General features: G+C 36.8%; 1 pseudogene; it reads right to left on the bottom strand.

Annotated features, from left to right (window-relative positions):
* Positions 1-508: 508 nt before the first annotated feature.
* Positions 509-25,501, bottom strand: LOC132423449 (V-type proton ATPase subunit S1-like protein; annotated as a pseudogene).
* Between the last annotated feature and the right edge of the window lie 1,686 nt (positions 25,502-27,187).

Consider the following 27,187-nt stretch of genomic DNA (forward strand, 5'->3'; position numbering starts at 1 on the left):
TATTATTGCTCCTTCAGAAACTGAACTGGGCTGCCTCTGAATAGCAAAGAAAAAGACAAGAATGCCCTTGAATAAAGTGTTCCACCATATTGACAGGAGTCTTCCCTAAACAGTTCTGTGACAGAGAAAAAAAAGACTATTTTTTAAAACAAAATTGGGATATAACTTCTGAAAAATGCAAACTATGTTACAAAATACTTTAAATTCTGAACTTCCAGATAACCTTATATTTATCATTTCTATATTTATCACATCCAAACTGACAAAGGCAAGGAAGACCAAGTGTGTTTTCCCTTCTTTATATTGCATCATTCTTGTTTTTTGGGGGGGGTCCCTAACTTGAAATATTCTTTTACTTTCAAGACACCTTGGGGCAGCAATCATTTTTATCTCCGTGGGATTCCTGAGATACCTTTATCATTGCTGCAAGTCTATCTAAGAAGGCCAGTGGATGTTCCAAAATGTATTCTTTGCATGTATTTCCTTTAAAAAAAGAAAATCAAGCCTTTTGGTGAAAATCTTATATCACAAGTCAAACAGCACACAACAGGAACACCTCCTTTCAGAGCCTATCGTGGACTTCCTGAGGAAGAGGGACCTGTGCTGTTAAACATAAATTTTGCAGATCTGTTGGCTTCTCAGTTCATAGCATTCGACTCCCTGGCTCCTCAGCAGCTCCTTCTCTTCTGATGCATCTCGAGCTTTCAACTGGCAGAAGTGAGCCAGAGAGGCGATGAAATCATAGTGCCAGTCCAGATAGCACAGGTAGATGAGCATGTGCAGGGCAGGATCAGGGACATTGCCAGGCTGACTGGAATGGCTGGTGAGAAGGAAGAGGTGCAGTCTCGGGCCTTGGAAAACTGTCCCCCCCTTAATGGTAAAGCCTTGGATCTGTCAAGAGAAAAGAGCTGAAGTGACATACTCTTTCCTCTGAAAATCTGCTTCACAGTTGGGCTAGGGGTTCTAGAGCCCTAATCAGTCAAATTTAAATACTGGGGCCATACTTGCTGAATAATTTAAACACATTATCTAACAAATGTGAGTGTGCTCGTGGGGACAGTGAAACTTAATTTTAAATCAAGACTGACCCAGAAACTCTGGGATATATGGTTGTCATAATTAAGTGGCCAGAGAAATTCAAGGCTCTGAAATAAAACCTCTTTTATCTGATCCTTAGTTCACCTAAAACCACGTCTGTTGTCTCTAAAATTCAAAGCCTACTCAAAATTTTATGTGTTAATATAAATTTCGCAAAGAATAGTAATTCTCACTTTCTCTGCCTTTGATTCTGTTGACAGGAAGTAGATAGGAAGAGTCTTTTAAGGGAAGATATGATTCCCAGTGACGTAAAATATAGATAATAAAAGCTAACACTTATTGAAGATTTTTTTTTTTTACATACCAGACACTGTCTTAACTCATTTAATACTTACAAGAGCCTATGAATAAGTTACTATTTTATCCTAATTTATGGATGAGGAAACAGGCACTGAAAAGTTAAGTAACTTGCCCAGAGTCACACAGTATTAAGTACAATGAAGCTGTAATTCAAACCTTAGCAGTCTGGTTTCAGAGGCACTTCTCAGTTTACAACTCCATAACTCCTGGTATATTGTGTCTCTTTTTCCCCCCATCACTAACTCTCCTTCTTTATCAGATGTACCATGCAGACTTGGTACTGTTTTTGGAAGACCTGTATACCACTTGCAGTCTGCTCAGAGAATTCAAAGAAAAGCTTTCTCATATGTGCAATGAAGTGATTTAATTACTTGGAACTAGGAGAGGTTCAAATCGACAACTGGCCCCATTATCTAAATACTATCACAATAAAGAAACAGGGAGTACAGAGTCTACAGAGTAATGATTCTAAATGAGAACCATCATTTGTAGAAGGCAGCTTCCACATTCAGCTAGCTTTTAGAATATAACCCTACAACTCATTCAGTCACCTAGTTGGTTTTAAAAGGGTACATCAGAAAATTGAATTATCCATGAATGCTTTACAGAGGATTCATTTTTAAGACTTAGGTGGGCACTTTACCATGTTTCCATGCTAAAATGATTGTAGCCACCCATCATACCGTAGACATTAGGGGCCTTGCTTGCCCAACTACCTGTGCTTAGACTGAACCAAAACAACTGCTGAAGGAGACTCTTGGCCTGGCTTTTAGGATACTTGGCCTGCCCACTCTATGAAGAGGCAAAGTGGCCTTCTCTTCAGGCACTAGCCTGAAGAGTCAAGCTCCTCAATGACAAAAGATGGCCTCATCTGATGCTACAACTCCAGCCAAAGAGAATGTCCTCACGCTGACTGCCACTTACCTCCTAAGACTTGACTGAGAACAATATCTGTGGAGGATGCCTGAGGGACACGTTGTCTATCCATGTTCTGGACTAGAGATTGTAAACACTCTGTATCCAGCCCACAGGTAAGTTTTGTTTGGCCCAGAGTTCTGAACATCCTGAAAACCTCCCCCAGGAATCTACATTTCTATCTTTAATTGAAAAGTCAGAAGATCCAGCAAGATTGGGCCTGCATTGCTATAAAGCAAAAATTAGCTGAAGTTTTATAAAATATACCTCTTGTGATGCCGGCTACATTTTGCCAAAGTCCCCAGTTGGCCCACCTGAGGCATGTGAGCTTTCACCTGAGGCACCTGAGTTTGCCATGCATGTGACATCACTCTATACTTTATTCCTAGAATAAACCAGATAGATCAGCAAAGCTGTAGATGTGGAACGCAGCCTTTTGTATGCATACCTTAACCTCCATCACCACCAGCACTACCTCTTCCCTGGACTGGGCTTGATTCTGTGTCTGTCCACATGAAGAGTGTTTTACAAGGTCCACCTCTGACACCCAGTGCTCTGTCCCCCATGAGGCTGCTGCTGAGGATGCTGTCACGCATTGCACAACACCAGGGATGAATGTGCTCCTCACAAGCACATTCTCAGTAGTCTTATGAACCCCATGAACACGTAAAGGGTGATTCTTTCTTATGCTGGCTGCTCAAGAGCTTCAGAGTGAAATTACTGTGCTGCTTCCAGTCAGGGCAGACAGATGGTCTCATGGTTTTGTGTACCAACTTCACTAGTGGTTTAGCTGATCTTTTCCTCCTTTTGTTTTCCTTAATCCCATGTCTTCCCATTTTTTGGTTTATACTTTTTATTGTAAAATACACATAAAATCTACCATCTTAACCATTTTTAGGTGTCCGGTTCAGGGGCATCAAGTACATTCACATCATTGTGCAACCATCACCACCATCCATCTCCAAAACTCTTTTCATCTTGCAAAACTGACACTCTGTACCAATTAAACACTAACTCTCCAGTCCCCTCTTCCCCCAGCCCCTAGCAACTGCCATTCTACTTTCCGTCTTCAAATGTGACTACTCTAGTACCTCATACGTAGAATCATACAAATATTTGTCCTTTTGTGTCTGGTTTATTTCACTTAGCATAATACCCTCAAGGTTCATTCATGCTGTTGCATTTATCTGAATTTCCTTCCTTTCTAAGGCTAAATAATATTTCATTGTATGTGCATGATAGATTTTGTTTTTCAGTCATCCACTGATAGACATTTGGGTTATGTCCATCTTTTGGCTGCTGTCAATAACGCTGCTATGAACATGGATGCACAAATATCTGTGCATGTCTCTGTTTTCAATTCTTTTAGGTATATAATCGGAAGTGGAATTATTGAATCACATGGTAATTCTATGTTTAATTTTTTGAGGAACCACCATACGGTTTTCCATAGTGGCTGCACCATTTTACATTTCCACCAGCAATGTACAAGGGTTCTAATTTCTCCACATCCTTGCAATAGCTGTTATTTTCAGTTTGGGGGATTTTTTTTTTTTTTTATAATGATCAACTTAATGGGTGTGAAGTGGTTTGCCCATTTTTCAAAGTTATTTTTCTTGAAGTATTTCTGTAAGTCATTGTAAGTCATTTCTGGAACAAGGTAGAGATATAAATCAGTCAATTCATCTGTTAGGCAAGATTATGTGTGGATTATTCCTTGTTTTCATTATTACCTCCTCATTTCCCTTTCCACCTACTTCTCTTTTAAAAGTGTGAGAGAAATAGATATAATATATACTTTATAAATATTATATAAATAGATATATATATTACATGTATTATAAATTGTCTTTGGAGCCAGTCCACAATTCAAATTCTGCCTCTACCAGTTACCAATTATATCACTTTGAACAATTATGTAATCATCAGAGTTTCAGTCATCTCATTTGTAAAAGAGGGATAATAACAGCTATCTTGCAGCATTATGATAAGTTTTGAAGACAAAATATGTAAAATAACTACAACAGTGCCAACACACAAAGAGGACTCATAAGTATTAGTTATTGTTAATCCATGCCTAACACGGTCCTGGGTGTTGCCACATATATATTAGGCCATGAATTCTTTACATTCATAAAGATAGGTCAGAAATCGAGAGGGTGGAGTAACTTGCCCAAGTGGCTGATAAGTAATTCAAAACCATGTCTTTCGAACTCCAAAATGCGAACTCCTTCCCTACCCCAAACTACCTCACCACACTTCTCCAACCTGGGGGGAAGGGGAATAAATATATATTTATATGTGGAAAAGATTGGGAAGAATCCATAAAAGGGACATGTAAAACCCTGCCTATTTCAGGGAGTTGGAAGAACAAGTTAAGCTTTTTTCACAGGTAAACAGGTCAGAGGAAGTTGACAGATGTCTCTCAGCCCGAGATTCTGTTGGTGAAAAGGAACTTCTTATGCCTCTATGCCTTTCCCCAAATACTTTCAAGAGGATCTTTAGGATATTTTTGACTCCCTGGCTGACAGTTCCATTCCTATGCTAAATGCCAAAGCTGTCACTCACACTTTAGATGTACTTCTTATCTGCCCTGATAGGATCACTGCTCCTCTCCCTGAAGGAAATAAAATAATTGTCCGACAATTCCTCTCCCCAGAAGGGCCTCTTGCTCCAGGAAGTGTCAGTCACTGGGCTCATGCCACAGCTTCACTCTGGCTTACATTGCTGGCATTCCTCACTGATAATTATGAGTGACTGGATAAACCTTTATATAAAAGAAAGTCCTTCTGGGGGACAGGGGGATCACTGTGCAGGAAGAGGAAATACTTGATCCTATCCTATTTCATACCTTAGAAGATAAAGAACATAATTCATACCAATATAATTTTAAAGATATCTACTCCTTTCTTTTCCTTAAACATCTATGTTTTCAAACAAACAGAATTTCTTTGGCACCAAACACACAGGTGCATTGAGCATATGCTTTAGTTTATTACCTGGAAATCAACAAAAGTGACCTCCCACAGGCTTGACATATCATTGGTGTCGCTGGGCAACAAAAGGGCATCATACCGCTGCAGGCTGCTGACGCGTTGGCAGTGGTAGGAGTAACTTGATGGAGCAAACATGCCAGTTGCATTAAAAGTTATTGGAATTGAATTATTGAAAATAACCTCGACTGGGTGCAAACTAAACCAGCTCTGGATGGACAATTTGTTGTAACTGGTAAGGGTGAATCTGACAATGATTATAAAACAGTATTACCCCCAAAGCACTTTTACATTTGCTGATGCAGGACACTGTTGACGAACAGTACAAGTGCGCCCTCTTTTGTCAGGTAGTAGAACTGGCTCAGAGAGAGGCTTTTACTTTCTAGTTCTGAACAAGAGCCTCCTGATGGGCGGGAATGAAAGCAAGTAACAGGAGAACGCCCCAAAGTGAGCAATACAAATTCCTACAAAAGGAAAAACACAAAAAGCTTGGGTATTTTTTCTTTTTTAAAATTAAAATAATTTTATTATTGCAAAAAAACTGAGAAAAACTAAATGGACAATAATATAGAAGTAGCTAAATAAATAATGGTCAAAAATAAAATAGCTCTTACTATGTGTCAAGCATCTCTCTAAATTCTTTATGTATATTTTATTTAATCTTCACTACAACACCATGAGATAGAGAATATTATTATCCTCATTTTGCAGATGAGGAATCTAAGACACAAAAGGGTTAAGTAACTAACTTGTGCAAGTTTACTCAGAGAGTAAGCACTGGAGCTGGGCTTAGAATCCCATCTGAGACCAGAGCCCTTACTCTTAGCCATTTTGGAATGGAATATTCTCTAGCAATAAAAAAGTTATAACATGCATATGTCATGATCACTTTTTTCATTAAAAATGTGTGACTGCATAGAAAAAAATTCTGGAAAGACAGAGATCAAAATGTTAATATGATTACCCACTTTGTTATACACCTGAAACTAACAACATTGTAAATCAACTATATTTCAATTTTTTTAAATGGAAAAAAGAAAAAGAAAGCAGCTGAGATCAGTATAGCTCAGGGTGAAAGCTTGGGTTTTGATCCTGGCTCTGCCCACCTGTAGGTTATGTTCCTGCTCCTTCTGGGAACAGCATCTTGGTGTGTATAGGGCTGACCCTCTCCCCTCTCAGTGGTCTCCCGGACCCTGCCAATCAGTGTATTGTGGCCCTTTAATCACTGTGATCAGTTTAGAGAGAGGCATATGCCCCAGGCTGGGTCAATAAGATGTAAGCTGTGCTACAACAGAGTTCTTTTATGTTGCTTAAGTGGATAACTGTCAGCTGGCCACCATCTTTCCAGCCTGAGAATGAAACTGACACAAGGACAGCAGAGCCAAGAGATGGAGAAAGATGCTGCCCTGGTGAGGTAAGTTAAGTGTCTGAAGCTAACACTTTCAATCCTATTAATCAGTTACCTTTTGACTTTATGCAGCCAAAAGAGTTCTCAGAAATACAGCTCTTATTAGTGGTATGGTAAGTGTTGTTAAACAACCCAACTGGGCCTTGCTTTCCTCATCTGTAAAATAGGTTGTGCTCGTTTAAATAGAATGCTCTGTGCTGGCTTGGTGTTATAAAACATTCGTTGTTATCTGGGACAGCCCCTGCTCACCCTGGGCTCCTGACTCAGATACAGAAAGGTTTTTTGAGGGATGCAATTGAGTCTGGCCATCCCCGCCCACTGCAACAAACCACCGAGAACGCTGAAGGCCAGAAGGATGGAGGTGGTGGACATCTCAGATCTGGACTCTGGAGTCAGCTGTTCCAGAGGGCAATGGGAGAGACAAGCCATTCCCAGAAAGGGCAGGCTGGCTCTGGATTCCCTGGAAGTGACTTCTGTTGTGCTCAGGGCTGGGGTGGAGCCCGCCACATTGTTTGCAGCCCTATTTCAGATAATGGCCTGAGATTGAGGCTGTTGTGACACAGCCTCAGTGCGGTGGGAACATTAATGCACCAACGGAACTGCTCGAAAAAATCCTTCCTGGTGAAAACACCGGGTCGTTTTGCCAAACAGCTGTCCAGCCCACAGGGTCTTTGGTTCTGTGTCTCTTGGCCCACTTGAGGGCAGGAATGGCACGCCCATGGGCCTGGGGGACATGAAACCCTCTGCCCTGGCCTCTCAAACCTGTGCTGGTTCCTGGAGCAGAGCCTGAGCAAGGATTTGTGGGCAAGTGATTTTTTAAGAAAATCCCAGGAGGACAGGAGAGGAAAGATGTGAAACAGGCGGAGGGAGGAGAGAACAAGTAAGGGCGTGCATCCAGCAGGGTCCCTGGAGGGCGACTTTGGCTCTGTCCTGCTGGGATATCTGGAAACGCCTGTTGGTTAGGGCTGCCCTGGGGGATGTCTGGCCCTCTGGTGGACATGCAGGCAAAGGGTGCTCCAGCAGCCCAGGAGAGCCCCTGGCAACCACACAGGGTGCCTGTTGTTAAACAAGGAGAGGGAGGGAGGGAAGTGGATGGAACAGCTCAGTGCCTACTTCTGTTCCTGCCCTTCCAAGTTGCTCTTTTAAAAGGATACGTTGGAAAAGTCAGACATAAAAGGTCATATGTTGTATGATCCCATTATATGAAATGTCCAGAACAGGCAAATCCAGAGATAGAAAGCAGACTGGTGGTTGCCAGGGGCTAGGAGGGGGAATGGGGAGTGACTGCTAAGGGGTAGGGAGTTTCCTTTTGGAGTGATAAAATGCTCTGGAACTACACAGAGGTGATGGTTGTACAATATTGTGAATGTACTAAGTGCCACAGACGTGAACACTTTAAAATTGTAGCTTTTATGTTATGTAACTTTTACCACAATAAAAAAAAGTAGAAATAGAAAAAACAAATGTTAATTGTGATGACCAATGGTGGTTGGATTATGAATGATTTTCATTTTCTTTTTATAGCTCAGTATTTTCCAATCTTTCAGTTTTCAACAGATATATATATAACCTTGTCTTAGCTTGGGCTCCTACAGAAGTAGACCCTGAGACAAGGATGTGAATACAAGTATTTTGTGGAGGTGATCCCAAATTTATTGGGGAATTTAGTCATCCAAAAAACGTAGAATATCATATGACATTTGTCTTTCTCTTTCTGACTTACTTCACTTAGTATGATAATCTCTCGGTCCATCCATGTTGCTGCAAATGACATTATTTCATTCTTTTTTATGGCTGAGTAGTATTCTTTTTTTTTTTTTAATGGGGTACAGTTGTTTTACAATGTTGTGTTAGTTTCTACTGTACAGCAAAGTGAGGTAGAATTCCCTGTGTTATACAGCAGGTTCTCATTAATTATCTATTTTATACATATTGGTGTATATATGTCAATCCCAATCTCCCAGTTCATCCCACCCCTCCTCTTTCCCCCCTTGGTGTCCATACATTTGTTCTCTACATCTGTGTTTCTATTTCTGCCTTGCAAACTGGTTCATCTGTACCATTTTTCTAGATTCCACATATATGTGTTAATATACGATATTTGTTTTTCTCTTTCTGACTTACTTTACTCTGTATGACAGTCTCTAGGTCCATCCACGTCTCTACAAATGCTCACTTATATGTGGAATCTAAAAACTGATACAAAACAGAAACAGACTTAACAGACATAAATAACAAACTTATGGTTACCAAAGGGGAAGGGGTGGGGAGGGATAAATTAGGAGTTTGGGATGAGCAGATACAAACTACTATATATATAATAAATAAACAACAAGATCCTACTGTATAGCACAGGGAACTACATTCAGTATCCTGAAATAAACCATAATGGAAAAGAATATGAAAAAGAATATATATATATATACATACACATATATGTGTGTGTGTATAACTGAATCACTTTGCTGTACAAAACTTATACAGCATTGTAAATGAACTATAGTTGAAGTATACTTCAATTAAAAAAATTTTTAAATGAAGTATTGCAAATAAAAACAAACAAACAAACAAAAGTATGTAGAAGAGAGAGAAGAGAAATGACAGAGGAATGGAAGGCAGCCCCAAAGGACAAAGGTAAGCAAGCTTCCACCATGAGCGACAGGGGCTTAATGCCCACAGGGAATCCTGGGAGACAGCGTAGAACACACACCTCTGAGTTATCTCACCCGAGGGTGAGGGAGCTAGGATATTTACAGACTTCTTTCAGTCATTGCTGGGGTACGGATGGGAGGCAGTGGGCCCCTTTGGCCAGAGAAAGCTTTTAGGCAAAGAAAGGCTGGAAGTTTAAACTTGAGCTGGTGGGGACTTCCCTGGGGGTCCAGTGGTAAAGAATCCACCTTCCAATGCAGGGGATGCAGGTTTGATCCCTGGTCAGGGAACTAAGATCCCACAAGTCATGGAGCAACTAAGCCTGTGCACCACAACTACTGAACTCACACGCCTCAACTACAGCCTGCGTACCACAAACTACAGAGCCCATGCACCCTGGAACCTGTGCTCCACAACTAAAGAGAGAAAACCTGCATTCCACAACTAGAGAGAAGCCCACACACCGCAATGCAAGATCCCGCATGCTGCAACTAAGACCTGACACAGCCAAAAATAAATAAAATAAATAAATAAATGATAAATAAATCTTTAAATAAATAAATAAATCATTTTTTTTAAAAAAAAGTTGAGCTGGTGGACTATAGTGCACTCAAATGGAAATGCCCAAGAGGATATAGACAAGGTACACTGACAATGTCAGCCACACAGCTTTACCATCAGAAAAAATAATAATCAAAAAGCTACTTTCCTCTAGGGAAAAATTTTTAAAAGGTGCTATTTGAATCAAAAATATTCCCCATTCCTATATCAAACAAATATGTATATGTGTCTGGTCACCTTGTGAGATTCTATAAAGTGTCTCTGAAAGATGATGGCATGCATGTTCTAAATTATGACCAGTGAAACACTCGTATCCCATGATATGTAGGCACATGTTGAGGAAAGAGCTTTCCAAGGTTAAACATAGGAAATGCTAGGTTAGAGGCAAAAAAAAGAAAGAAAGGGGGACTGGAGACAAGACGGCAGAGTAGAAGGACTTGAGCTCATTTCCTCTTACGAAAACACCAAAATCACAACTAACTGCTGAACAATCATCAACAACAACAAGAAAAGACAGGAAATGCTAGGTTAATCAAAGTCACCAAGTGCAGCAATCTTCCTTAAGAGCGCGTCTTCACAGAAACTTCAACACACAGATTTATACCGTGAATCTCCAAGAGGACACGCTGTGCAGTCTTTCTCAAACACGTTTCACCACAGGACCCCTTTTCTGGAAATATTATAAACATTTACACAGAGCAAAAGTGTTCCATAGAACACAGCTTAGGAAAGACTGCCCTAGCACATCCTTCTGGTTTTTCAAGAAATGTTAAAGACACGGCTGCTTATCTCCACTAAAAGGTTGCTCCTATAGGAAAGGAAACATTATATTTTTATAAGAAAAAATTTTTAATGCTTTCAAATTGCTCCCCACCCCTGGAGCAGTTCCTAACTGCTTGGATAAGCCAACGTTGGCAGATGCATTATTCCATACATGAACAGAAAAATGCAGGCCTATGTTGATTGTCTGCTGGGGAATTCAGCTAACAGAGAATTTTTAGTTACAGTTAAATGATAAGTGTGACTCAGTTGTAAGGAGCTATACAGAAAATAACTTCAAACTAGAGCCTCAGTTTTGGAGCTTTAAACATATCTTATTCTTTGCTCAGAGGAAAGAGGTATCACATTCTCAGGTTCATGTATTTTCTAGGCCGCTAAAGGAAGAGGGAAAAAGTATAGTTGCTTTGGTAGAAACTAAAGAAAGTATTACTATAGGATCCCATCATAACATCACTGACTTTTCAGTGTAATTAGATAAATGTGGCATTTCATGTGTCACAATACTGGGCACACAGCAGTCCCTTGATACTTACATGTTGAATGAATAAATTATATGGAGCTAATCTGAAGTGCTGAACCTATGACATTCCAAAGTGCTATCCGTACCTACCTTATATCAATACCTCTGGGATTTTCAGCATCACCAAACTTCAGAGACAACCTTAGAAAACAGAAACACAGTCCATCAAAATATGAATAACCCTTACTCCACACTATACTCAAAAATTACCTCCAAATGGATCACAGGTCTAAATGTAACAACTAAAACTATAAAACACATAGAAGAAACATAAAATAACATTTGTGCAATCTTGGGGTAAGAAACAGCTTCTTGAAAAAATGTAAAAGTATGAACTATAAAATAAAAAACTGATAAATTGCACTTTATCAAATTTTAAAAACCTTTGCTCTTCAAAAGATACTGTTAAGAAAACGAAAAAGGCAAGTCACAGAATGGGAGAAAATATTCACAACACATATACACAAAGAATTTGTATCCAAAATACAGCAAATAGCACTAACAACTCAATAATAAGGAGAAAACCCAACTTTAAAGTGTTCAAAAGACATGCACTTCACAAAGGAAGATATACAAATAACCAGTAAGTACATAAAAAGATGTCAATATCATTAGTCATCAAGCAAATATAAAATGAAACCACAATATGATGCCATAGTACAGTAATCAGTATGGTTAAAACTTTTTTCAAAAAAAAAAAACACTCTTAAGCTGTTAGTATCTATATTTATTCACATTATTTGGAACATTAACACAAGATTTCCTGGAGGGGAGATAGATTATCACTAACCCAGAGCAATAACCACATTGGTTCCCCTTTTAGCCAAATTCTTCCCCTGCTGAAAGCCAGATGCCATCCTACACATACTGGGATTTACAACACAGGTAAGGAACACTAAAGTTATGAACCTGGGAGCTCATACAGGAGACAGTCGTTCCTCCTTCAACTCCTGAGAGAAGGAGAAAGACATCTGCTTCTTTAGTGTCAGAAATTTTCCTTGGAAAAATAAAAGTGTATGAATTTTAATAGCCTTTGGATGGGAGCAAACAGCTCACCATAAAGGAAACAAATGGGTGCATGTCTAATACCCATGTAGGTAAATAAAGTCTCCAAGGAGACGATAAGAAGCTTCTCTGGGTTTCCAAGCCCTGGAATATCTCAATGGTGCTGAGTTTCATTACTCCTTGACATGTAATCACATTCCTGTGAGGAGGTACATCCCTTACTAACTCCAAGACTTATCTTTTAACCCAGGTCCGAGCAAAATTTGTTTAGAAATTGCTAACCATACAGAAACATAATAATATTTTCTCTGTAGTCCCACACTGATCATACCTAACGTTGGTAAGGATGTGAAGTAGCTGGAACTCTCATACAGCGCTGGTAGAAAGGTAAACGCTACAACCACTTTAAAAAACCATTTGGCAGTTTCTTAATAAGCTAAACATACACATACCATATGATCTAGCCATTCCACTCCTAGGTATTCACCTAAGAGAAATGAAAATATATGCTCCTATAAAGACGTGTACATGAATATTTACAGCAACTTTATTTGGAAAGTTATCTAAAAACTGGAGGAAAAACAAATTTCCATCAAGATAAATAAGTTGTGATATATCCATACAAAGGAATACTTACTATTCATCAGTAAAAAGAAATACTCCTTTGACACATGCAATAATGTAGAAGAATATCAAAATCATTATACTAAGTGAAGGAAGCTAAACTAAAAAAGAGCGTACACTGTATGATTATAGTTATATAAAATTCTAGAAAATGCAAACTAATCTATAACAATAGGAAGCAGAACAGTGGTTACCTAGAAAGGTGGGAATGGCAGAGGGATGGATTACCAAGGGGCACAAAGAAACTTCTGAGTGTGATGAAAATGTTTGCTGTCTTGCTTGTGATGATGGTTTCACAGGTATAAACGTATGTCAAAACTGACCAAATTGTATACCTGAAATATGTGCAGTTTATTATATTTCATTTAAATTTCAGAAAGGTTGAAAAATAAGAATGATGAAAAGCTAAATACAATTGAAATGGGAAAATGTGAGAAATTTAAATATATAAAGGATGACGCTGATATGTGACATTATAATGTCTTGAAGTTATAACACCTCAATATACATTATAAAAACAAAAAAGCCAAAGTAGGTGGTTATAAAATGTCCAATTACAAATTTGAAAAAAATCACACAAATATAATTTCATCAATTTGGTCCCACTTATCAAGAAATAGAAATGTCAGTGACTGAGCTCATTTATCTTCCTACTACTTATGGAGAAAGGGAAGGAGTATTTACAAAATTAACCATATTAATAAGATCACTAAAAGAAATATCTTTATTTCCTAACATCATAAGCTTAGGTACCTTAGAAGCACTCATTTACAAACACTTTATAAGCTAATTTACTCGGTAAAGCAAGTTTTCAAGAGGATTTTTCTCTAACAATATTCTGATAATGTTACAAATTACTGAAAATACTTTAAAGAAATGAAGTGCACTTCTTGGATTGTACTTTATAAATTTGACTGGTCACTTACTCTAACAGAAGTTCTCTGGTTCTTCCAAGGAATCAGAATAGCTTAGTTACCCACAAATTGGCTCTCCAGCTAATGAACTGAAGCTCCAAGCAAAGCCACGTTGCGCCCACCCGAATCTCTGGTGGAGCAGCTCAATGGCCTCCATGCTTCTGATGTCCCAAGAGCCTTCTCCAGCAGTCCTGGTTTCAATGAAAGCTGTTAACATGCTCTGCTGTGGAGTAAAGAACATGAGGCCCAATTTCAACAAAGCAAATTCAGCAATCATTCAGTGAGATTTTTTTATGTGCCAAGCACTGCACCACATGCTGCACCATAAAGGGGAAATACAACCTAGGGAGTCACTCAAAAAAGAGCTTCATTTACTCTTCCAAGCGCCCTACCCTCCCATGTTTAAAACAGATTCTGAATTCTTGAGACTTTAATTGCCTAAATTCAAAATACACACAGATGCTGGGATTATGCTCTGTTTGTAAGGCTTTCACTATTTAAAAAGACTTCTGTAGCAAATCTGTCTGCCAACAATTTGCCTTTCCCTGAACATTTTGTTTCCAAGCACTAAAATATGGTCATTTTTTTAAAATCTGTGCTTTTGACCTTACATGGTTATGTCTTAGCTTGGGTTTGTTCTTTCCGCAACTCCCTTTCTGGTTCTTGAATATAAGATTTCCTTGCCAGCATAACAAAGGCATCTCACTAATCTACGCAATTCACAGGAATCAGGGACAGTCTCAGCAGCTGGTCCTTGAATGCCTCACATCCTGGGAAGCCTCCCCCTCATGCCCTTGGGAGGGCTCTCCAGGATGCCTGCACACTCACCTGAGCAGGACTCTAAAATGTGGATGATACACGCTCAGAACTCACCCACTAGAATTCTTGGGCAGTGACAAAGAAAAAAAAAATCATTAACTTGTGTATTATGAAAACCAAAGGTTCCTTAGGCCTCTCTACCAGGTAACTAGACACTATTTTACTCTAGTCGTCATTAGTATCTTATACTTTGAGTAGCACTTGGCAAAGTTCTCATGCATACATTTCCTCATTTGATTTTCACACTGCAATGAGATAGGGCCAAGAGAGAGGAGGGAAAATGGCATTGTTAAAGATGTTTTAGACCCCAGCTCTACTACCATACAGGCTGTATGATCTTAACAAGTTTCCTAAGCTCACCCTCACCTGAAACACCGATGATAACTGTACCTGTGACTCAGGGACTTAACTCGCAATAGCATTGTGAGGAGTAACAGATAACATACCTGTGAAGTCCTCACAAGGTGCCTGGCCAATTCCAAGTGCTCCAGTCCTGTTAGCTGCTAGTAATAGATGCCACCATCTCCATCTCACACGTTATGATCCTAGAGTGGATCCTGTTTATAAAGTCACAGAGCTCACTGGCAGAAGTGGGCCTAGAAGCTAAGTTTTCATTCTTTCTGTCTCTAGGTTCCCAGTGATAATCAAGGTTTCTAAAGTCCAGCAAAAAGCTGTAGTGCCCTGATCTACCCCACAAATTCCCTGGCGTCAGGATAAATGGAATCAAGGAGGGCCAGTCAGCCATGGACAGGCAAGACTATCCCCAGGCAATCAGCCTCTCTCCCCGCAGCTGACCACAAATAAAGAGCACTGTAGGGAATTAATTAGAGGCTGAGGAAACAGTCCTGAGCTCTCAGCAATGCTGGAGTCTCTTTGATAGTTATGCTGTAACAGAATAAACAAATCCGGGAGGACTCTGGATTTTGCTTACAATTCCCTAGCTCTCTGATAAGAGACAGTCATTGTGAATAGCAACATACTTACTAAAACTTGTAACTTGTAAGCATACATGAATATAATCCATTTTTTACCCATCATCAAGAATTTTTAAATGAGAAGTAAAGTTCAGAAATAAAAAAGTGTTCCCACCAAAGTATATAAGAATAATACAGAGAAACACACACACACACACCACAAACACAGAGCATGTTATGGTTTATACAAAGCATTCTGCCCATCTAAACCAGGCCAGAACAAATGCAGAGAATCTTCCAAAAGCCTCCATTATGCCAACAAATGTTGAAAGCAAGGAGCTTTATAGAAAGCAAGTGGGACATGCCAGACTTCCTCCCTCTGGACCAAAACAAATACAAGCAAAAAATATCTGCTTGGATGGCTGAAAAGCAGAGAAAGGCACTGGAAATTGACTTCCTCTTCGATAGGGATAGTTGTTTAATCTGCTTATCTCAAGTCAAAAATAATTATTCTAATCATTTTTTAAATGTCCTAAAGAATTCTCTGAAATTTGGCCATTCAAAGTTACCCTTGCACATTTGCAAACAGGCAATGTTCCATAACTTCAGAACACTTCCTAGAATCAAATATCTGCCCTGGCTAGATGGAGTCAGCTTTCTTTGTTTCACCCACTAGAATATGTATGACTCTGCTCACCGATATGCAATTTCCTTCCTGCTAGGACAAAAGTAGTTTGACACCTCACATTTGGAGTTGACATAGAGCCTGGAATCCTTTCTCTTTTTCAGAACGAGTTTGGGAAACTTCATTTTCAGAATCCTGAACTTCCACAAAGTATTATAGCAATTAGCTAAAGTGTTCAGAAGAAAATTATTGGGAAAAAAAATAAGAAATTAAAAAAATTAATTTCTGACTTGTTCTTTCATTTTAGACATTAGACGTTTCCTCAGAAATGTATGTCAGGGTCATGTACAAAGGAGCTACTTCTACTTTCCGAAATGACAGAAAACTGGACCACCCAGTTAACAGGCTACACTCGCCCTAAGGGCTTGCTCCGGCAAAGCAGTCAAGTTACATGGCACTTCCTTCACTGCAGTTTGAGTTGCCAGCGTCCACTGTTGCCTTGTGGCCAATGGCTTCATCTGTAAGGTCCAGCCAGGTCTGATTCTTAAATTTCATTGTTATTCTTTTGGCCCAAAAGAGAATGCAGAGAATTCCATCCACAGAGACATTAACCGGGCTATGATGGCTGAATGCATTCCAAGGTTCTTTTTCTAAATCTTTGTCTGCTCAGATTGTAATTGAGAGCCTAATTAACCAAATAAATGAAATTTAAGATACGAATTTGTATCCATGGTACAAAAGGCTTCTTGGAAGTAAAAGAGCCAATTCAAAACCTGTTGAAACTCTGCTAGCTTCAGAGTCCATGCTATTGTGGGGAAAAGATGGGTGGACCTATCAAGCCTAAAAATGATAGTATACCTGAAAGGCACATGAATCCAGTTCCACAAAGCACCAAAAATGTAAAGGACCAAATTATAAAAAAAAACAAACCAAAAACCAACTTTGAAAGTAATAATATTAGCAATAATGACTTTAAAAAGTCACCAGTCACCGTGCTGGGGGAGGAAGAAGGAATAAATAGGTGGAGTGCACCAGATTTTTAGGGCCATGAAACTATTAGTCTGTATAATACTGTAATAGTAGATAGATATCATTATACATTTGTTAAAACCCATAAAATGTGCGACACAAAGAATGAATGCTAATGTAAACTATGGACTTTAGTTAATAATGTATCAGTAGTGGATTATCAGTTTTAACAAATGCATCACACTAATGAAAGATTTTAAATACAGGGGAAATTAGCAGGGGTGGGGGCTGCAGACTGGAGAGGTATATGGGAATATTCTGTACTTGTGGTCAGTTTTTTCTATAAACCTAAAACTACTAAAAAAAAAGTCTATTAATTTTTTTTTTAAAGTTCACCATGCCTTAAAACTAATGGCGGTAATCTTTTCAAAAAATAATATCATAAGAACCCAAATAATTCAGAACTTTAAATAAATTCATTAATATGTTAAACAAAGAAAACAAGAGGTTTCTGAAAATCAAGCGTAATTCTCCAGACCGTTAATGTCCAACAGAACTTCCTGTGATATTGGTTATTATGCACTGGAAATGTAGCCAGTACAACTGAGGAGCTTAATTTTTAATTTTACTTAACATTATCCAATTTGAATTTAAATTTAAATAGCAGCATGTGGCTAGTGTCTACTGTCTTGGACAGTGTAGTTCCAGGTCATTTAATATACATAAACTAGCAAGGTATTCTAACCTTATTCTACATCTTATGAAACCTTTGCAGATTTCCAGGAAGCCCAAGACAATGCACTTCAGTATGTCACTCTGGAGATCATAAAGGCAGGTCTCTATCCGAAAGAAGATCCACTTATCTAGAGCAACTATTCCATACCAATTACTCCAGTGTAAATAGAGATAAAAGAAAAATTGAACAGGCAGCAACAACCCAAGTTTACCAGTAACCAAAGATAAACTGTTACTATAGTGATCCTATCTGGAAAGGAACAAAAGTAAAACTGAATATTGTAATGAAAATACTGTATATGACAGCAAGTGAAACTTTAGTGTTTTCTCAACTATAAGATTACCATAATACATTTCCTTACCTAAAGTTCAAGCAAGAATGTTAGTTATTAATAAAATTATTACTTATATTTTCACAGTGGCTCTGCCTGATTGAAATGTGTTTACTTTTTTTATGATACAATCTAGTTTCCTAACATGTTCATACCTGTGTGATTCGTATTGTTGTGAAATCCTGCACTGGTTTCATTCCTCCATTATTCTGCTGATCTGTCAAATAAAATGATATGAGTACAAAGGCTAAGTGTCATATATTTATTAATGTAATTGAGTGACAATAATATTCTAAGTACAGGCTTAAGTCTCTTTTGGCTCATAATTTAGAATACTGTAGTTTCAGAGATTTTCATATCAGACTGCTGATGCCAGTACTGGTGTTCAGGGAAGCCCATCACAGACAGAACCCCTCCTCCACCCCCAAAGGAATCATAAGGGAAATCACAAGTCTTACCATTGTTCATAACCACTTCTTTATTTGAAGATGTTGGAGAGCTGAAACTAGAAGAAACAAAAATAAAAAGATGCTGAACAAATATCTACATTTTAGATTTTATATGTAATTTTAAGGACATTTTGGTTTGTTACATCTCAGAGTAGAGGAGCAGAACCTTTGCCTGTCAAAACTGTTCACTTTTGAATAGTGAATTTCTGATTTAAAAAGTAATACTATATATGTTCTTCAAAGAAAATAAGGAAAAGACTGAAAATTTTAAAGTAGAAAAAATTTTTAAATATCAACCCTAATGTTCATTCACTGAATAAACAATCTACTCTGAGAGTTTACTATGTGCCAAGCAGTATGCTAGACACTGAGGTTCAACCAAAAATAAATAATAACCAAATAATAAATCAAATAACCAAATAATAAAACATAATAAAATATTTTACAGTGAAATTTTATACCACATTGTACTGTCAACATATTAAAGCAAAAATATTCAACCTTTTTTATTTAAAAAAAAGACAGACTCTATTGCCAAAAAGGTATTTCTGAAAATTATGAAGATATAAATTATAATAATATATCCTTCCAGTGTTTCACTCTACATACATGCATACACACCCTACACACAAATATAATTTATTTTTTATATCATTTAAACAGATTTTTATAAACATCCCGTTTTAAAGTGTGTAATTTTTTTTTACTTAAAAATATATCACAAATATTTTCCCATGTTATTACTTATTTTTCTGACATAATTTTGAATTCCATGTGGTATTACATCATACAAATGTATTAATTTATTTAAACTAAAAACTTATTAAGTATTTAAGTTGTTTCCAATTAATAAACAATACTACATTGAACATTATCATGGATTATTTGTTCATACTCCTGAGAAGTTCCTTAAGATAAATTCCTAGAAGTGAAATTGCTATGTTAGAAGATATCTACATCTTTTTATCGTGGAATATTGCAAACATATACAAATTTAAACAGAAAAATATAAGCTCCTTCACCCTCCCCAAGTACCTGTGCCCATCATCCAGCTTTAGTAATTATCAAGTCATAACCAATCCTGTTTTACCTATGTGCCCACCCACTTCCCCACTCTAGTATTATTATGAAGAAAATATCAGAAATTATATTTATTTAGGTATGTATTTCTAAAAGATAAGGACTTTAAAAAGTAACAGCCCAATTATATCTAGAAAATATTAATAATTCTTTAATATTAAATATCACATCAGTTTAAATCTCCAATTGTGTCATGTCATAAAAGTTTTTAGTTTACTGCATATTTTTAATTTTTCATAAGTTGTACCTGTAATATATGAGAATACAGATCAAATTCTATATTTAGAGATTCCTATCCAAGACCTATATATATAACTATCATATAAACCCAACACTTTTACAATTAGAGAAATATATATATTATACATTATTATCTATATGCAAAACATAATTTTGGATCTAAAGAGTTACTAAATCTATATTATAGTGAAATGCTTTAGAATTAATTATATGGAACCAATTACAAATTAAATGCACCATTCTCCTTGTAATACAACCTCTAACAGCTAGTGAGAATTTAAGATGATAAATTGATAACTATAATTCTACTGGATGCTGTTAATAAATTCATATATGCATGCAATTATTTTTTCACTTTATCAGCTCTATTGACATATAATTTAAGTATAGTAAACTGCATTAGTCCATTCAATGTGTACAATTTGATGGATTTGGGCACAGACATATACCTATGACACACTGCCACAATAAAGATACAGAATATTTACATCCCACAGAAGTTTCCTCATGCACTTTTGCAGTGGAGTGATGTTTCCTTCACCTCAGCCACAGGCAACTACAGACTTACTTTCTGTCACTTTAGATTAGTTTGTATCTTCTCCAATTATAAACAGAAGCCTGTAACATATATTCTTTGGTGCCTGGATTCTTTCAGATTTTTAATGACTAAAATTCACTGATTTTGTTACATGTATCAATATTTCATTCCTTTTTATTACTGAGAAATATTTCATTGTATGGATATACCACATTTTGTCTATGAACCCACTGTTGGACATTTATGGGGTTTTGTGGAATACGTTTTTGTTTCTCTTGAATACATACCCAAAGTAGAATGGCTGAGTCATAATGTATAAGTTTGTTTAACTTTTAAACTGCCAATCAGTTTCAGCATGTGAGCTTTCCTGTAGCTCCACATTCTTATGACAAAACATTTGGTATTGTCAGTCTGCTTAATTGTAGCCATTCTAATGGGTGTGGGTTGCTATCTCATTGTAGTTTTAATTTTCATTTCCCTGATGACTAATGATGCTGAGCATCTTTTCTTGTGTCTAACACCATTCATATATTTTATTTTGTAAAGTATGTGTTTAAAACTTTTTCCAATTTTTAAAAATAAGTTCATGGTCCTCTTATGAGTTGAAAGAATTCTTTGTATGTTCTAGATACAAGTTCTCTGTCAGATATATGCATTGAAAATCATTTTTTCCATTCTATGTCTTTTTCATTTTCTTAATGGTGACTTTCAAAAAGCAAAAGTTTTAAATTTCAAAAGTCTAATGAATTTGTTTTTCTTTTATTGTCCATTTTTTTGTGTCTAAAAGAAATATTTCCTAACATAAGGTCACAAAGATTTTTTCTTGCATTTTACCTAGAAGTTTTAAAGTTTCAGCATTTACATTTAGCTATGTGAGGATCCATTCTGAGTTGATAGTTGTGAGATATGGTACTTGTAACATTTTGAAGACTAGAAGAAAGAAAATGTCCTATAAGCTTCCAGAAATAAAAAACAAGAATCATGCAAGGATTCAGAAAATGTATTTCTTACACCCTTTCAAAAGCTAATGGAGGACATGCTCCACGAAAGTAAGGGATAAAACCAAGAAAGAGGAAAGCATACGTTCTAATAAACAGTGGATCAAACTCAGAAGAACAATGAAGAGAAACCTAAGGATGACTACTGCACATCAGACCTAGAGAGAATCAATCCAGATCGGAGCAACAGGACAAAAGGGCTCTGAAGAAGGGAAACCTAGAGGGAGATCTCTATGCAAAAGGAGGATCTGAGAGACCATGTTATATGTTAAATACTCTGTTGATAATAAAAGGAAGTTGTTACACAAAATCTAAAATGTATAAATTGAGAAATCATCTGCATATATCATTTAAATAATAATATTTAATACATACAGTCGTGGACTGTATGATTGTTCCCAACTAACTCCCTAAGAACAGCAATCCCAGAGATGAATGTATCTCTGTCTTTGGCCATATTCCTTGTAGTACCTCCCTGTGGGGGGAATATTTCCTGCCCCGTCATCAGGCTTGGCTATATGTCTTGGAATATGGGCCAATGGAATATGAGTGGAAGCAATAATGTGCCAGTTCCATAGAAACTTTAAGAGGTGTTACATGCGTCTACCACCCCTTGCCCTTTTCTCTTTGATATGATAATGGCATGTGCAAATAGAGGCTGCTATTTCAAGTCTGGGTCTTGAAATGAGAAGACATGGAAACAGAGCTGGAGCAGGGCCATGGCAGCCCACCTGTAGCTGTAACAGGGGTGAGAAATAAATGTTTGAGATTGTAAGATTCTGGAATTTTGCAGTTGTTTGTTACTAGAGAAAAGCTGACGAAATAGGAGACAGTTTTTTAATAATTTATTATGTGTCTTGGTACCATTTGATTGTTTTAACCATGTATATGTATTACTTTGATAAATTTTTCTAATTTATTCTTTTTTAAAAGATGCCTTACTTTAAAAATTTATAAATTAGCATTCTGATTTATACTATGTCTCTTGTGAGTATGGTTAGCATTAATCAGTCCTCTGAATCAAATCACACCTAGGAGCACTAAGAAATTAAATTTCCTGAGCAGCAAGCGTGAGGCTCCGATCAAAATAATCATATAACCACAATAGAGATATGCTTTAGCCGAAAGATCTCTACCTACTTAAACTCCAAATTCTATAGTACAAGTTAAACAGTAACTGAATACATGAAAGAAAGACTAATACTCCAGAAATATTTCTTGAAAAGTTTCAAGCTTTCTAATATCACCATATACAAATAGATTTTTAAATTTTTTTAATTTGAACTTTATCCAAAAATCGTAATTCATGATACAAGGTTAAGGATTCAATTTTAAAATGTTTTAATGAACAAAAACATAAAATTGAGATATATTTTACCTAAATAAGATAATAATATATCAAGTCATTTGAAAATATCTAGTCAGCAAAGGAGTTTAATGTTTACTGAATAAAAGTATATGAATAAATGAGTGAGTTATCATATCATTAATATGCTTGGCTTGAGACTCTACTAATTAAAAATTTCCACGTGTTCACTAATGAAAAGCTTTTAGCACACAAAATAGGCTTACTTTCATTTCAATGAATCTATGGACATACAATAATGCTGCTATATTCTTTTTCAAATAAACTCTAATTTGGATAGGCCTTGCCCACACCCATAAGCCTAAACTAATGAGGTTTTAAAGGAAGCCATAATCTCAACCAAAGACAAAATACAGTACACATGCATTTTCACATCACTACATGATCTCTGAACTAAAGTAGAACTAAAGGATTATCTGGTTTAAATTATCCATGTGAATAAACTAAGAAACACTGATTTTTAATGTAAAAAAAGTAAACCTACATTAGCACTAAAATATTCAGACCCTTTTCCAGTAAAAGGGAACTCTGCAATACATGAAAAGTAATCAAGAGCCCTAGGCTTGCAGTGGCTGGTGAAATATTTTTGATTTACCAGGTGTTCCATCATGAGTCTCCCAAGTATGCCTTCATGAAGATGAAGGTGAAGTAGCTCCTTCATGGTTCTGCTCAGGGTGAAGATCAGGTTCCTACCAAGGCCTACAAGGCCCTGAAAGGCCTCAGCCTGCTAGTTGTGCTCATTTTGCCTCCGCCCCTCTCTCCTCCAGATACACTACCGTTCTTTAGTTCAGTTCCCTGAATGCTTCATGTTCCCTTCTTCCCTCATAAGAGTCTTAGCACCTGCTGTCCCCTCTACCTGGAATGTTCTCCATCCTGCCCTTCTCCCTACCTCCTTGTCATGTCCTCCATATCACAGCTCAAATATAACTTCCTCAAAAACACTGTCCCTAACTTTTCAGACTAGTTCAGATCCCCTTATTATATGTGTTCACAGTCTACCATACTTTTCTTTCAAAGCACATTTCACAGTTTATTTGTAACAATATCATTCATTTGATTAATGAGCACCTCTGTTCTAGATTTAAAGGTCCATGAGGGCAGAGACTATATCTGTTTTGCTCACCATTGTACAACCAGCACCTAGCACTGTGCCTATTTAAAAGTATCAAGTATTAAAACTATGTGTTACATGCATAAATGAACTAACAATTTAATGAACGAACAAACTCTGAAAGGCAAGTGGGAAATGGGAGATCACGGGGGGTGCTGTGTGAGAGGGAAAAGATTTCCTTTTTGTTTAAGTATAAACCCAATTTGAGGAAGGACTATGTAAATGAAGAGTGATGACCCCTACTTTCTCTAAGCTCAGGTAACATGTATCAGGCTTAAAATACAATCACCCTTCCTAGAGACTTAAGAACCTTGAATTACTCATAGAATTGAAATATATTTTAAATTCCAGATCTATGATATGAAAGAACATTCACAAAACAGCAACTGTTGTTTCCTTCATAATGAATTAATATGACATATTATTAGATTCAAATGATCACTGATGTGTATGATTTCTATGGTTTCTTCTGGAACTAAAATTATTTAAACCCATTAATCTTGCTTCAAAAACAGAATTGGGATTTTTACAGTTCTTGGTGTATATTTTACCAGTGTAATACATAAATCAGTCATTTCTGTATAAACCAGGTGAGGAAACATTACTAAGCTTTAACCACCTAAGGAGTATAGGTCATTTATTACTTGAAAGTGAACCTGAAGGAAAGCACTAACTGATTTGGAAACAAATAAAAAATACCTGTACTTACTGTTTTTATTAGCTGATGACTTAAGAATTCCTTAACACAAGTTTTGGCAGATCATCCTGCTTGACACCTTCCTTTGTGCTCACACTAAATCCCCTGATGGATTTGTTGTGAGAGCACATAATGAGTAATTGGGGGATATGACATAAGTTAATTGCTATTCAGATTTTGCATGTTCTTCTTTATATAGAAATCTCTATATGTTCCCTTATACAGTATGGAAAGAAGCCAAAAGGACAAAGGAAATAGAAATAGAAATTTTGCTTGTTAGTTTTAAATAGTATGTACTCCACACAATTACCATCTCCTACTAGTTAAAATGATTTAATACCTGTTCTTTGGGGGACAGGTAACATATTTCTGAGGTTTTTAAATGTTTTCTTACTCTCTTCTCACATAAAAACAGCAGGAGAAACCGAAATTAACATTTACTTATAAGTATAAAGGAAACATGAACACTGATTTGAGTCATTTTCTCATAGAGATATACTTTAGTACATAATACAAATGTTTCTTGGATATTTTGAACAAATAAATTAACTCTTCCCTCTTATAATAAAGATTATGTTTTAATCTCTTATTTATAAACTCTCGTTCAATGATTTTAGTAGCTACCAAATGATCTAATCTAGTATATCCATTTTGAATTGTTAACAAATGTAGCTGTGCAACAATATAAAGAAATTACAGAACCACATAATTTCATACTTGCACTAAAGTTTGCAGATGCATTATATTAAAAGATGTGCAGTTACTCACCTTACGTTCTTCCTGGCAAGTAACTGGTCCAAGGTTAGTGAAAATCCCATACATAAAAAAATAAAGTGAAAAACTAAAGATTTTTCTTCCCATCAAGAAATGAATCCGTTTTTCAAACCAGGCACATCTGTTAATTCATAAATGCAAATAGAGCAGAGGCAGTACTTTTTACGCCTTGTGACTGACTAATATATTCAACCAATAAAAAGATAGCTTTTCCACGATGTATTATGTGTGGGAGAGGGTGGAAGGAGGGGCCTGATACTGCTTAATTTAGAGTACAGAGTGAAACTAATGAGTCTGTTTAGGTTGTTTGATTATTCATCGCAATGAAAGATTATTAAGCTCTTTTTAGAAATTGGCATAGTTTTGGTACTCTCTTCAGAATCTCATAATGCTTTTCAGGAAACAAATTCTCCTCAAAAATCTATGAAGTATACAATATCACAGGCATTTTTCAGGTGAATAACTAAGTAAAACTCTCTGAGGCTAAACTAATTTTATGTATGTGTCCTATTGAATTCATGACTCTCCATTTGCTGAGAGGCATGAAATGCAATGGTAAAGCACACTGGCTTTGGAGTCAGACAGCACTCAAGTGCATTCCCAGCTCCAGCTCTTACTAGCTATCTGATATTAGGCAAGTTACTTTTCTTCATTTGCAGAGTGGGGACAAAGGTACTTAACTCAAAGAATTGTTGTGAAGATTAAACAAGGCCCTGAATAGCCAAATCTACCTTGAGAAAGAAGAACAAAGCTGGAGGCCTCACACTTCATGATTTCAAAATACATTACAAAGCTACAGTAATTAAAACAGAACAGTACTGGCATAAAGACAGACATATAGAACAGTAGAACAGACTAGAGACCCTAGAAATAAATACATGCACATAAGGGTAACTGGTCAACAAGGGTGCCAAGAACATATAATGGGAAAAGGACAGTCTCTTCAACAAATGATGCTGGGAAAACTGGATATCCACATGCAAAAGAATGAAATTGGATCCTTATCTCACACCATATACAAAAATCAACTCAAAATGGATTAAAGACTTAAAACCTAGAAGAAAGCATAGGGGAAAAGCTTCAGGACATTGGTTTTGTCAATAATTTTATGGCTATGCTCCCAAAGCATGGGCAATAAAAGCAAAAACAGACATAGGACTACATCAAACTAAAAAGCTTCTACACAGCAAAGGAAACAATCAACAGAGTGAAAAGGCAACCTATAGAATGAGAGAAAGTATTTGCAAAACATACGTCTGATATAGGGTTAATTTCCAAAATATATGAGGAACTCCTACAACTCAATAGCATAAAACAAATAACACAATTTTAAAGTGGGTGAACAATTTGAATAGACATTTCTCCAAAGAAGACACACAAATGGCCAACATGTATATGAAAAGTGCTCAGTGTCATTAATCATCAGGGAAATAAAAATCAAAACCACAAAGAGACATCATCTCACACCTGTCAGGGTGGTCATTATCAAAAAAAGAAGTGTTGGCAAGGATGTGGAGAAATCGGAACCCATGTACACTGTTGGTGGGAATACAAAATGGTGCAGTTGCTATGGAAAACAATATGCAGACTCCTCAAAAAATTAAAAATAGAACTACCATATGATCCTACAATTGCGCTTATGGATCATTATCCACAAGAATTGAAATCAGGATCTCAAAGAGATATTAGCACTCCCATTTTCACTGCAGCACTATTCACTATAGCCAAGAGGTAGAAAAAACCTAAGTCTCTGTTCATGGATGGATGGATAAA

This window comes from Delphinus delphis, chromosome 3, assembly GCF_949987515.2.
Source record: "Delphinus delphis chromosome 3, mDelDel1.2, whole genome shotgun sequence".
Taxonomy (NCBI): domain Eukaryota; kingdom Metazoa; phylum Chordata; class Mammalia; order Artiodactyla; family Delphinidae; genus Delphinus; species Delphinus delphis.